Raw genomic sequence first — 6,779 nt, forward strand, 5'->3', positions numbered from 1 at the left:
CTAGTAGCAGCAGAATCAAAAAAATTGGCATTGTTTTGTTTAGCAGTATTAATGAACAAGTAGTAACGAAGTGGGTAAGGAGTCCCTGATTTTTTTAGCATGTCATTGCAAGTAACAACTTCACCGTACTCTGTACATCTGGCGACACTACTAATACCACCACCAGTCAGGCAGAAGGATACTGCTGAGCTGCCGTCAGACCCAGAGGTGCCAAAGCAAAATGGAGCTTCACTCGAGACCGAGTAGAACCACCCACTACGTCCTTAATAAGGAGCATCTGGTGTAGCCATTGCTTGCCACCCTCCCCTAGAATGTGTGACATGGAGTGACACGTGGCTCTGTGAAAATTGCAATACTGGCATGCATGCACATACAAACAATTGGAGCGCCTCTCCTGATGAATTTGCTCAGGAGCGTGTCCGTCTCTCGGCTGCTCATTATTCCTGAGACTTGAACTTGAGGCATTGAGGATTACAGGCCGCCCTCTTTTGGTTCCATTGGCTCATTGGACTGTTTTGTAATCTGAAGGCCCCAAGTTGGAGTCCTGCTACTACCAGTTAGCTGAGAGGATGGTGTTGCTCTGAGTTCCTTCTCAGTAGAGAAGGATATATTTTAGATACCGTTTCCTAAAATAGCAAGGATGTGAAAACTGCCATTGATACTTTTGTACTGTCAACTTTCATCCCCTTCTGGCGAGTATGAAGCACAAGCTCTCCAGCAGCTTTTTGTGTGCCAGTAAAACTAGAAGAACATAACTATGTACCCTGAGGTTCTTGTGGTCAGCTGGCCTGCCTTACAACAGGCATGTGGCTGTAATAAAGGGATCTCCTTGATTTTTCTTTTTGTCTTTGGACATGTGGACATGAGTGACTTCCCATCAAAGAAATTTACAGGGTGGAATCCTGCTTGATATGGCTGGTGTGCTCCAAGCTTGCAGTCCATGTCTTACACAGATGAACTTGTGATGGTTTGAAACAGTTTAGATTGAGGAACTACATGGGTGTTGAGTGTGTGTGGCCACTGATGCCCCATCCCGGCCTGGGTCTGAGCACCCCATGAACTAGAATTTGATTGAACAAGTGTTTAAACTATCAAAACTGAAGTAATATGTATTAAAGGTAAGTTTATCTGTTTGCCATAGTGGTTTAGTCCGTGGTGAGGGATTCCCTAAGGGGTTTTCGCCCCTCTCTCAGCCACTACACGTCCTTCCTGGAAGGTCATTGGCAGTGTGATTGCACCTGGTTGCTAGAATTACAAACGGCAAGTTCTACCACTTGGCCGAATGCCAGTTGGTGGCCAGTTCAGCTGCTATCTGTGATGAAGTGTCTGATACCAACACTTAAGCGATGGCTTGCAGCAGTAGTAACACTATTTTAAACATGAAGTTCCAAGGCCCATCAAACATAAGGTAAGAAGCATCTCGGGATAGATTGCCAGAATGTCACCGGCCTCCATTAGTCCACAATGCGCCAAGCTGCCTGTGTTTAACAATCCGTTCCAACAACCGTGGGGCCTGGTTTCCTCCAGATATGATGCTTAGACTGGGGCCAAACCATTTGACTTTGGCTTCATCAGACATATGAGTATCTTCTTTCAGAGTCTGAGCTGCCTTTAGCCGCCTTTTTTGCTAACTCCAAGGGGCCTTTCATGTATCATCTGGCCACATCTAACATAAAAACTAGATAATTGAAGTCTTGCAGTGGTGGTTCTCCCCGATTTCTCTAGTTGGCCAGCTCTAGGAGGGGTTGTTTGTTCAAAACCTCTACAGTGTAAGAATTATGGAGGCTACTGTGCTATTCGGAAGCCTCAATACTATATATATATTTTTGTAGCCTTCCCCATATCTGCACCTCTGCACAATCCTGCACAAGCTCTGCAGGCAGTTCTTCAAACTCATGCTAAACTGTGGGACCTTCTATAGACTGGTGTGTAGCAATTCTATTCATGTGCAATCAACCTTAGCTGTTTGGCTGTCATTTAATGAAGAGAGAAATCAATTCAGAGGACTGAATCCTCCAAAACCGAGCTATTAAAATTAAAGAGTGCATTAGCAGTGAAAACTGCTCGCTGATTAGGAAAAGGATTAGAATGAAAACCTGCAGCCACAGCGGCCCTCCAGGCCTGGAGTTTGACACCCCTGACTTAAGCAATAAGTGCCTCCTCAACAATAATTGACTTCATTAAGAAGGTGGTTTGGAAGAAAAACCTGCAGCTACTGTGGCTCTCCAGGACTGACATTAGCCACCCCTGTCCTGGGGCATTGAATGTTGCTTAAGGGAGGGGGGAATTAATTTAAATGATTTTAGCACAATGCTGCATAAAATATGTCAAAGTGAATGGGTGTAAATACTTTCTGAAGGCACTGATCCACATGACTTTAATAACATCATGCAGCCTTTCAGTTTTTTCAGCCACACATTCTTGCTGTGAATCTCTCTTTTCATTTCATCTTAAGGGTCTTTGTTCTGCCCCTCATGTTGTTAACTACTACTGTTATTTGTCTTGTCATTTATTAACACAAATGTCAGTCACGTTACACACTCACAGTGGTGTTATAAATGTCTACGAAACTCGCGTAAAGCTCATAGGTCCCATAATGAACATTTACATATAATGCACCCCACGTGTCTCACGTAGGCACCCCTTTATCTCTTGTTTCAGTCGCGTCCGAAACGCATCTTTAAGGTATATAAACCACTGGGTCTGGTTAGTTGTGGTATGCAGCAGTCTGAACCTCTGTCTACACGCTTCTCTTCGCATGGACCGACTGTGGGAATCACTTGCCTTGTGTCTTTTAAAGCCTTACTGTTTAATGTATGTTGCCTGCTGTGTCTTGCTTTGTAAATCATTATTTATTGTCTTTGGTTGTACACCTGTAAATACCTGTATATTTCCATTGTATTTATTTCAGTTTACAACGAGGTATGTCCAAAAAAAGCCTTCAAGAAAGCTCAACCTTGTCGTTTTTATGTGGATGTGCTGAGTTGTTTAAGCTCTCTGCAGCCACACCACACAAATGGAGCAGAGTGAGGCAGAAAAGTCTGTATAATAAACTGAGATCTGGGGATTGTGCTGGCCATTGGAGTAAACTGAGGTCATGTGGCAGCACCTTGAGATGACAGCTGCTTTGTGATTATACTCCTGGAAGCATCCATGTTAAAAAAGGGTAGATTGTGGGCATAAAAGGGATTGACATGGTTAGTAACAAGGTATAGTCACTCTTGTGGCATTCAAAAGACACTCAGTTGGTGTTATGAGACCAAATGTGTACCAAGAAAACATCAGCCATACCATTATGTCACCACTCACTTGTGTATGGTTCACAAAAAGCAGGAAAGATCAATGGATTCATGCAGTTCAATCAAATTCTTTCTGTGTCATCTGCAGAAACCACAATTTGCTATAGTATACACCATTTGTCCAGTCCAGATCAGGTTCCCAGTGTAGCCTCGCTGACATGAGAGGAGCCTGTCGTGGTTTTCTGCTGCTATAAACCATTTGTTTCAAGAACCAATGCATTGTGCATTCATAGGTGCCCTTCTCCATTCCCCAGTGAGGGGTGACGACCATCTCCACACCCAGGACACCAAATAGGCTTCAACTAGCACAGATACACAAACTACAGGCATGAATTAAAGTGCAAAATGAATTTGTATTGTATTTTAAAGGTGCCATAGTGAAAAGCAATCAGTCATTTGGCTGATCTGTTTTTAGTTATGACATGAGTAAAACAATGCCAAAGTGAAATGCAATCCAATGTGATGACAACACTGAAATGTAATACATATGCACATGGTGCATTTCATTTTTGGCATGAATAACCATCCATACTTAATTGCGTTTCTGTACCTCATTATTTGCAATCCCTCTATCCGAAAATCCACTGTTTACGGTTCTAGAAAAATGGTATCAGAAATTCTGAAACCACACCGAAATCGCCGTCTTCTGAATCTGCGAAGCGGGCGCGCGCGTGCGTGCCTTTGTGTGCGCGCGAGCGCGCCGTTTAAAATGCCCGCCAATTCAGGAGGAGGGTGAAGTGCGCGCCACGAGCACTCAGGTCTCAGCTCCTCATAGGACTGCATTTCGTATCCTCGTTTATTAAAATTGTTGTGCCTTTGATGTTTCACTATTATTTTTCCCCATTGTAAAATGAAGATGTCAGCAAATAATTGGAGAATAGTTTAGCTACTCCTCGATCAAATCCATCCTTCCGCCAACCAGGCGCAGTTCACCTTTTTTGTCGGTAGGTAACCATTTTGCTGTGTTTATTTTATTTTGCTAAGCTTTACATGCATTCAGTGTGCGTTTTCTTTGTTTGTTTGTATAACAGTGCACGTCCTGTGTACCTCTGCAGAAGGAAAACGTAATTGTTGCTCTTAATAACACTGGATATTATCGCGTTGTATTTACGTTAGTACTGAAACTGAACAAACGCTTTTCAGTCTGTGAGGCGTTAACAATTAGGTAAGCTTTTCCTTTTTCCGGCCTTGTCCTCTTTCTGGGACCTAACAAGAGCGTCCGGCGTGGATTTCCAAATAGCCTAAAATGTCCTGGATTTGGCGATGATTTCTTGTTGGCTATGTCTTTCTAGAGTTAACGTTTGTTAAGTGTATTTTTGAATTACTTTGACCCTCCACTACAGGCTCCACCTTCCCACAAGCCACACGATTACGCGCTCGTTCTGCAAGCATCCATTGGTTAAATATAAAGCTGTAACTGCGCCATGTTTTCATAAAGGGTGGGAATAAATTGGTCACGAATGGGCAAAATGTAATATTATTGTTATACACAGTGCAGGGGGCAAGGTTATTTTGCACTCAAGGCCAAGCTTATTAGTGTGCCAATCAACTGTTCAGTAGCAAACCCGTGTGGCTGGGTTTTTCCCCCCTTTATGACTAACTAGCAAAATACCCGCTTTCGCAGCGGCGAAGTACTGCCTTAAAATTTGTATTAAGAAGAAAATTAAACCTTTTTAAACTGAGGGAAAATATGCCAATAATTATTTGTTAAGGATCTCTTTGTATACCACATTGTGAATTCGGCCCTCCGGTTGTAATATGACCAAGCTGTGCGCTGAGCTTACTCTTGAGCATGCAACGTACAGTTGGCCATGTGAACAGTAATCTTGTTTCAAATCTCAAATCTGGTGTCATAATCGGTTTGAGTTTCATGGTTTGTTTCAATTACGACGGTATTTGTAGGACTTGTGTTGAAGAGACATTCGGCATCTGTCAAGCGTTGTAAGCATACAACCTGTTTCATCAATAACTTTACATCCAGCTTTTGAGAGTTTAAACATTCATAAACATCAAAGTGTCCACTACTGAAATCGTCACCTGTCAATCAAGATGTTTAAGAGGCATTGGCGGTTGTCGAAAGGTGTAAAATATTTGGCCAGTTCAGTACACTTGAAAGCGACAACTGAACAATTCACCAGCAGCCATCAACTTGCATGCAGATGCATAGGTGAAGGGCTTAAGCATTTCAATCTTCTAGTGCTCCTGTGTAGTATAATTATCTCCTGTACCGTCATCAGTCCACACCTTGAACCTATCCCAGTCATTCAATACATAAGACACAATGTTCCTGAAGAGTGAGCCTGATATGGCCGTGCAATGCGTAACAAAGAGAATGGAAAAGGCAGATGCCATCTCCGGGCATGGAAACCACTCGGTAAGTGACAGTTCTTTGATCGATGGTGATCACCTCGATAGACATGTTAATGGGGGTACGGTTGGAATGATAAAGGAAATGGGTACCTGAACAATGTAAAGTAAATCTAAAATACCTACACAATAACTAATCGTAATAAATGAACAATAAAACAGCGGAGAAGCCGTGGATTAAATAAAAAGGCTGTAGTTATCAGCAGGGAGACGCGAATCCCGTGGCGAAGCAAGGAAGGGAATGTAGAGACTGGAGCAACGGACAGCCTTATATAGGCAGGCAGCCAAAAACGTGGGACCCAATGCCGCCTCACACGGTGACCGAGCTGCAGGCTATGGACGTATATATGTACATAAGTAGGATTCAGTTAGCGTTGGGAACCCGCGTACCAAATTTCTTGAAGATGGGCCCATAAGTAACAAAGACTGTTGAAAAGTTCAATATAGCGGCCGATAGTGGCATCATACAACCGAAACAAGTACCAATTTTCAGCCTTCTACCTACACGGGAATTTGGAGAATTAGTGACGTTGGAAAGTTCAATATGGTGGCTGACAGTGGCGTCATACCACCGAAATAAGTACGTACATTGGTTTTGGTTAGCGCAGGGAAGCCACCTACCAAATTTCGTGAAGATGTGGCCATGAATGAGAAAGTTCAACATGGCAGACGTTGTTGACCGTTATGACCGTTACGCATAGAATTTCGAAATGAAACCTGCTTAACTTTTGTAAGTAAGCTGTAAGGAATGAGCCTGCCAAATTTCAGCCTTCTACCTACACGGGAAGTTGAAAAATTAGTGACATTGGAAAGTTCAATATGGCGGCCGACAGTGGCGTCATACCACTGAAATAAGTACGTTCATTGGTTTTGGTTAGCGCAGGGAAGCCACCTACCAAATTTCGTGAAGATGGGGCCATAAATAAGAAAGTTCAACATAGTGGACGTTGTCGACCGTTATCGACCGTTATGACCGTTACGTGTAGAATTTCAAAATGAAACCTGCTTAACTTTTGTAAGTAAGCTGTAAGGAATAAGCCTGCCAAATTTCAGCCTTCTGCCTACACGGGTAGTTGGAGAATTAGTGATGAGTGAGTGAGTCAGTGAGTCAGT

Source organism: Polypterus senegalus, chromosome 13 (genome assembly GCF_016835505.1).
Source record: "Polypterus senegalus isolate Bchr_013 chromosome 13, ASM1683550v1, whole genome shotgun sequence".
In the NCBI taxonomy this organism is placed as follows: Eukaryota; Metazoa; Chordata; class Cladistia; order Polypteriformes; family Polypteridae; genus Polypterus; species Polypterus senegalus.